At 46.5% G+C, this 7,391-nt stretch overlaps 1 protein-coding gene across 1 annotated transcript in view; it reads left to right on the top strand.

The window, feature by feature from the left end:
* The first annotated feature begins 210 nt into the window (after window positions 1–210).
* MIB2 (MIB E3 ubiquitin protein ligase 2) overlaps window positions 211–7,391 on the top strand; it is a 74,767-nt gene continuing 67,586 nt past the window's right edge. The window contains exon 1 of the mRNA XM_053400730.1: window positions 211–367. The gene's annotated coding sequence lies outside the window, so the exon portion shown is untranslated. The remainder of the gene's footprint in view (window positions 368–7,391) is intronic.

Raw genomic sequence — 7,391 nt, 5'->3', positions numbered from 1 at the left:
TCGTGCTAGCAACCAGAGCGTGGCGCGGTGCCTGCTGGGAAATGGAGTTTTTGGAACCTCAAGATGCCTGCTTTGCTTGGAGAAGGAGAACTACAATTCCCGGAAGCCTTTGCGCCCTCAGGCGGTCATAGGGACGCCCAAAAGATCCAGGGAAAGGGGTGTGTGGGTGCGTGTGCATGTACTGGTTGCTTTTTGAGCTTGCTGCAAAGGAAGGAACAGGAAGCTCAAAAGAGGGGGGGGCGGGGAGGAGCAGCAGCAGAGGCAGAGGCTGCCGGACTCAAGAGGGAACTGCTTAACAGCTTTGGGGAGAGAAAGCATCTCCGAGAAGAGAGTGGATCAGGCGCTGCCTCGGGAGAGAAACTTTGCAGTAAGTTTGGATTCCGGGGGAGAGGGATCTGCAGAGCTGCTCGGAGGGGAGGGAGGGAGTTGCCAGATGACCACAGATAAACAACTTGCCGTGGCTCCTGTGCTCTTAAAAGCCGCCCTTGAAGCAACCAGAGCGGCAGCTGCGATGGCTTGGCGTGCCAGATCCACGACAGATCCCAGCCGCAGCCCCTCCTGGCAGGTGGACAAAGGGAGCCTAAAATGTGGGCTTTTGCGCGCGGCTTCCCTGCAAAACGGGCACAGCTGCGGGAGGCCGGTGCATAAGTTGGCAACTCCTCTCTGGTGGCAGGGAGCTACCAGGGGCGTTTTGTGGGACTCTCTTGTATTTCCTATACCTTCCCACCCGGCTGCAAATGTTTAAATGTGCTCAGTGGGTGGAGGACTGGCTTAAAGCTATTTCCAAGGGTTGGTTAGGCGAGGAAGGGTCTTTTAGAGGAAAGGGATTAGGTGACCTAAATATCTATCTATCTATCATCTATCTATCTATCTATCTATCTATCTATCTATCATCTATTGCTTTGGAGGGATTTTATTGCAGAGTTTGCTAAACAGGACAGCTGGGGTCCCCAATCCAAGCAGAACCTGCAAGGCTTAAAAAATAAGAAAATATTGGTGGCTATTGATGGGGTGTTTGGCCAGCAAAAGGGGTGTTTGGCCAGCAAAAGGGGGTAAGATGAGGTTTAAGCAGGACATTTCTTGAGCATGGATAGCCAGGGTCAGGAATCTCCTCTTGCTGTGGGCTGAGAAGGATCTCTGTATGATTTTCCCCCTATCCAGAATTTAGAAGAAGAAGAAATCTCCCAGAGAGGGGCTGGCAATCTGCCTTCAAACTGAGACATGGGTTGTACAGACCTTTAACTTGGTACCATAGTTATTTACGCTTTTTCCCTGTGGATTTGCTGCTGTTTCCACCTGCTTTGTGCCTCATTGGTATGGGAGATTTATACCAGAAAAGGTTAAGATGTTGTTGGTACCTGTTGATTGTGTGGGACATCCGTGTGGTTTTGGAAAGAAGCTGGGGTTTTCTCTCTCCTTCCCAGAGTGGAGGAGAATGTTGAGGATGCCTGGGCAACCCTTAGAGAGCAGTCCTAACAAATATCTATTTGGATTTAAGTCCCATTGAATTCAGTGGGACTTTACTCCCAGGCTAAGTGGGCTTAGGATTGCAGCTTTATGGGATAATCATAAATTGATGCTATTCCGCGGATGATCTTTACCAACATCTCTGTGTGTCTCTCTTTAACTATATGTTTATTTAAAAGCGTTTATAAGCCACTTAATATATAACGCCCCCCCAAGCTTTTCTGCAACCTGAAAGCAATAAGAAATACAATCAAAGCAAAAACAAAGCATGAAACCAGTAAAGCAGTAATGAAATGGGACTTAAGAGCAAACAAATTAAATTGTACCTAAATTTATTTTTAAAATGCATGCATTTAAAATTTCTAGTTGGTTGGCTTTGTGATGCTTGCTTTGTTTTTTTTCCACCTTCCCAAAATGTTCATAATTGTTATTTCAGTTATGAATCACTTTTCATGAAACACCCCAAAGTAATGAACAAAGTGTGTGTTGGATGGGGTGGGGAAGGAAATCAGCAATATAAAGATGCAGGGTTGTAGTCCTACACAGAGCAGACCCATCAAAATTAATGAATCTAAGTTAGCCATATCTCTTAACCCCAGTGGGTCTACTCTGAGTAGGGCTAGCATTGGATACTACCGATTTTATATATATATATATATATATATATATATATGTATAAAAAATCAGTTTCAAATCTGGTACGAATAAAGAATGGATAAAATAAAATATGTCCACTTAAAAAGTTGTTGGAAAATGAAATTTTATTGCATGTTGCTGTTCTTGTACATTCCTTTTAAAGCACCTTAGGATTTTTCAATGGAGAAGGTACTATAATTTTTAAAAAAATTAATTGGGAATAATTATAAGACCTGGTTCTATATTACCTGGTACTTTTTGCAGAGTGAAATAAGAAGGGGGGGGTCCTCGCCACAATTTAGTCCTACTCAGAGTAGACCTATTGAAGTTCATGGATGGAGCAGAATTTGGGCCATTAATTTCAGGCTGTCAGCTCTGAGTGAAATGTGGCTGGATGCAACCCCCAAGGGCCTTACAATCTTAGATGGAGGAGTGCAGGGAATGGTTTGCAGGGTGTGTGTGTAAGGGAGAAATGAAGGTGACAAATGACTTTTCGGAGAGAGCGAAGATGCGAGCTGCTTTTTTCTGCCAGGCCAGGCTTCTTCCATCCAACCTGGGATTTCTCTCTCTGACTTGGAAAGGCTGTTTGGGGTCCTTTGGCAGGGAAAGATCTGCTTCATCACTTGTTCTCGGTCCCTTTAACAGGTCAGGGATTGAATCTTGGGACTTGCTTCTTTCAACAATCCTTCTCAGAACATTTTTCACCCCAGTCAGTATCTGAATTTATTCAAAATAGTTATTTGTGTGTGTGTATGTGCATGGGCATTAAACCACAGAGCCTAGGACTTGCCGATCAGAAGGTCGGCAGTTCTAGTCCCCAGGATGGGGTGAGCTCCCATTACTTACTTTCTGCTCCTGCCAACCTAGCAGTTTCGAAAGCACGTCAAAGTTCAAGTAGATAAATAGGTACCACTCCAGCGGGAAAATAAACGGCGTTTCCGTGCGCTGCTCTGGTTCGCCAGAAGCGGCTTAGTCATGCTGGCCACATGACCCGGAAGCTGTACACCGGCTCCCTTGGCCAATAAAGCGAGATGAGCGCCGCAACCCCAGAGTCGTCCGCTACTGGACCTAATGGTCAGGGGTGCCTTTACCTTTATGTGCATGGGCATGCACACACAATTGTGTGAACTTTTATTTTTAGTTACTCCTGTAGAGAGAGAAAATCTGTACCTGCTACTTTGCAGCACATTTTTGGGAGAAGAAAAGGCTTAGGAGTGAACCCTACACAAATCCAGAGTGGAGTCACTAAGACTGGCACTTTGTACGCCTACTTTCGGCAACTCCTGCAGCCAAGCGGGGGCCAAACGTTTTGCTCTGCTTTCCTTTGGACCACATTAGCAAGGCCAAGAGGGGAGTCCTGTTGTCTGGGCAGCCCAGGACCTCCATGCAATGCATACTGCCCAGGTTTGTGCCCTGGGGAGGTCACCTCAGTGCTACTAACACAGCGTTTTGACTTCACCCTCAGAGGTGCACTCCATTGTCTCTTGAGACAGACAGAGGCCAAAAAACAAGCCAATTGTTTCGTATATAGTTTTTAATGTGCTGTGAAAAATCTCTTTAAGCACACACACACACACACACACACACACACATACACACCAGTTTTAGGCCACAGGGCTGTGTTCTTCCCATGTCAGTGCAGAGGTCACAAAATGGTGGATCGCCAGCTTTGCCTGCAGAGGGTCCCAGGTTTGATCTCCCGGAGCATCGCCAGGTTGGGCTGAAATCCTGGGGATCTTCTGTCCATCCCTGCGGACCTGGGATTGATAACCCTCAGGTCTGGAACCCAACTGTGGCCCTCCAGGTCTATTCTGTGGTCTCCGGAACTCTCCACACCTTCTTTGAGTGTTTTTGTCTGGCTGGAACGGGTCCTTGAACTCTGCGCATGCCTCATGGCTTGCCCACATGGAAGGGGTGTGTGTATGTATGTGTGGAAACCAGCCTTCTGAACAAAGCGGACATTTACATTCATTGTTCCACCTGCTCTCACCTTCCCCGAACCACTAGGATCTGGCCCCTGGAAGGCTTCTCGGAAGTTAACACGGCCCCTGTGCTGCAGAAAGTTTCCCTGTCCCCGGAGTTGACAGTGGAGAACTTAGATGGCCCCAAAAGAACAAACAGTGGTTTGTCTTTCCCTCCAGTTTCCTAAGAGCCACCTTGCCTCCTTCCAAAATATTCCAGGGAGCCAGTCGTTGGGAATAAACGCTTTCTGTACAGTTGGGTGCTCACTCGCCAGTCAGTGTCGCTAAACCCCAATCCTTCTTCTCTCCTTTTTGTTTACACACACACACACACACACACACACACACACAGAGGATCTCAGTGTTGAGACAGTTGGCTACTCAATTCGTTCTGCTTCCTGGCAGTTGTTGCCCTGTGGGCCTGAGACCATCAGGGCGGATTAGGCTTAACTCCCGCTGATCTGCTCTTGCTTCAGGAGAAGGGCCCGGTCCTTGCGAATCTGGGGGGAACATAGGCTGCCCTGACCTCGTGTCTGAATGCGGCCCTCTGGGGATATCTGTCTGGCCCTCGGGACCCTCCCCAGGCCCCGCTCCTCACAATCCTTCACTCCCACCCATCTCAAGCAGTGTTGCCTGGCTGGAATGTATTCTAGAAAAATGGGGGGCGATCGGCTGTTGTTTACTTCCTGGGCCCAGGAGCAACCGTAGCACAACCTGAACCCTTCATAGAACCTGTTGTTGTTGTTGTTGTTAATTCAATTTACCGTATATACCGTCCTTTATCGAAAGACCTGAGGGCGTTGGACAACATTAAGGACACATTACAAAGCATCAATGAGAAAAGCGTAATAGAAACAGTAAAAAGCATGGTGACAGGCAGCCTAATAGTAGAATAATCATCATACTAACAGCGCTCTTTTGCAGGCCATAGATTATTTAATAGCCATTAGCCTGGGTGAAGAGGAATGTTTTTGCCTGGAGTCCAAAGACATGTAATGATGGCACCAGGCCAGCCTCCCTGGGGCGAGCATTCCACAATCGGGGAGCCACCACAGAAAAGGCCCCTTCTCGCGTTGCTGCCCTCCAAACTTCTCGGGGAGAGGGGACACAGAGAAGGGGCCTGGGTCCGTTTGTGTGGGGAGAAGCTGTCCTTAAGGTATCGAGGTCCTGAGGCGTGTTAAGTCCCAGTCTCTTCCTTAGCTCCATCTTAAAGCCATGGACTAAATGCAGGTTTCGATATCAAGCCAGCTTCTCTTCTACTCCCCTTAACTTCCAGCCTGATGTGGAACTGTGGTGAACTCGAAAGCTTTCTTGCAAGTTCATAGCATTGTGGTTGATCCTTAAATGCTCACCTGTGGATTTTGGTTTTTTTTAAAAAAATTAAATGCTTTATTGTTCATTTTCCATATACATACAACACATAATTATCTCCATTTCAATCAGTCCAATAAGAATGTCCATGTTCACAAAAAATGCGTACAAATTCAATTATGCGTTTTCTACACAAACCTATGACTTCCCATCCTCTCCGTATTTCTTTTATAATAAACATCTTACTTTAATTCATCATTATTTTTTAAAATTCTCTTTTTCTATTTTGATATTGTTTTCTTTCATACACGTTAGTTACAGAAATCATTCAAAGGCAACTACTGTGCTTAGATTACAACTACTTTTCAAATAAATCTTGAAATTATTCCATTCTAAAATGAACTTTTTGGGTTTTCTAATCAACCGATGTGATTTCTGTGGCTTCTCCCAACCCCCTCCGCCTGCCACCTGTTACTTGAGATCCTTTAACTTGTGATGGGTTACCTTTCCCAGATCACATTCCCTTCTGGGAAACCTTCCAAGGGCCACATGCCAGTGGCAGGGGCCGGAATTAAAAATGGGCAGAGGAATGAATTTCCATTTTACCTTTGCCAATGGGACTATTTTCCACACACACACACACACACACACACACACACCACTCTGTAGCCTCTCTCCAGGCAAGCAGGAAGCATGCTCAGAGTTTAAGGACACGTTCCAGTCAGGCAATAATGCTCAAGGAGATTGTGAAGCAGGGCTGGTGAGGAGAGAGAGTTTTTGGAGGGGTAGAAGATAGACAGACCTAGAGGGCTACATTTCTGGGCTTCAAGTTCCCCATCCCTTCTGTAACTGGACACACTGCCGCTGAATCTGGGACCTTCTCTGTGTACCATAAAAGTTCTCTACCCATTTTATGGAGACCTTTTCTGGGTGGTGTCAGAAGCTCAGATATATCAGCTAGGCACCAAGTGTCTTCTTAAACCAAGGTTGCAGTTGCCAACATGGAATGTCTAGTTGCCATTTTGGGCCAAGATGCCTCTAAAGTCTTAGGTTTCAAACGATGCACCAAACTGTGATCAATTCTCAGTTAAACATCTGGCTAGTTCAGTTGACAGCCTTGAGCCAAGTTAAGCGCTTTGAGAACTTAAAGAAAGAAAGTCACTTTGATCCAGGGACAGCCCACATCTGTATTGGCCTATTCCAACCTCTTTTTCTTAGTGGTGACTGCTTCTTCTCAGGCTGCCCAGAAAAAAGCGTCTTGGTTCCAGAAATTCATTCTTATGGTGCGGATAAAATATAACTGGTAGAATTCTACAGAATGGGGTATTAGTGTGTGAAAGCAGTCAGAATCCAAGGATCCCCAGGCATACACCTCCAGATGGTGGAAATGCCAGGCTCCATTCAGGCACTCAGGCATCTTTGCTTGGTCGTAAGTGGTCGAAAGCCAGGTGCAAAATTTGCCTGGCTATTTTGAACACTGTTCGTGGGAGCCGATATTTTTCACACGCTGCTGGCTGAGTTGCCTCTTCCTTGACCCTATCCTTCGTTTGTTGTGTTAGGTGCTATAGAGAGAGGAAGTGCCTTATCCGAGTGGCCGAGCATCCTTGAAAGTTGCGGTTTATGATCTGAAGGCCCTTTTGCATCAGTTGCTAACCCAGTCTTAGATATTAAGCCCTCTCCTTATAGGAAAATGTTGTTGTTTAGTCTTGTTCAACTCTTTTGTGACCCCATGGACCAGAGCACGCCAGGCACTCCTGTCTTCCACTGCTTCCCGCAGTTTGGTCAAACTCATGCTGGGAGCTTCGAGAACACAATCCAACCATCTCGTCCTCTGTCATCCCCTTCTCCTTGTGCCCTCCATCTTTCCCAGTATCAGGGTCTTTTCCAGGGAGTCTTCTCTTCTCATGAGGTGGCCAAAGTATTGGAGCCTCAGCTTCACGATCTGTCCTTCCAGTGAGCACTCAGGGCTGATTTCCTTCCGAATGGAAAGGTTTGATCTTCTTGCAGTCCATGGGA

This window comes from Podarcis raffonei, chromosome 8 (genome assembly GCF_027172205.1).
Source record: "Podarcis raffonei isolate rPodRaf1 chromosome 8, rPodRaf1.pri, whole genome shotgun sequence".
Taxonomy (NCBI): Eukaryota; Metazoa; Chordata; class Lepidosauria; order Squamata; family Lacertidae; genus Podarcis; species Podarcis raffonei.
This window is presented reverse-complemented; position numbering and strand designations above follow the sequence as displayed.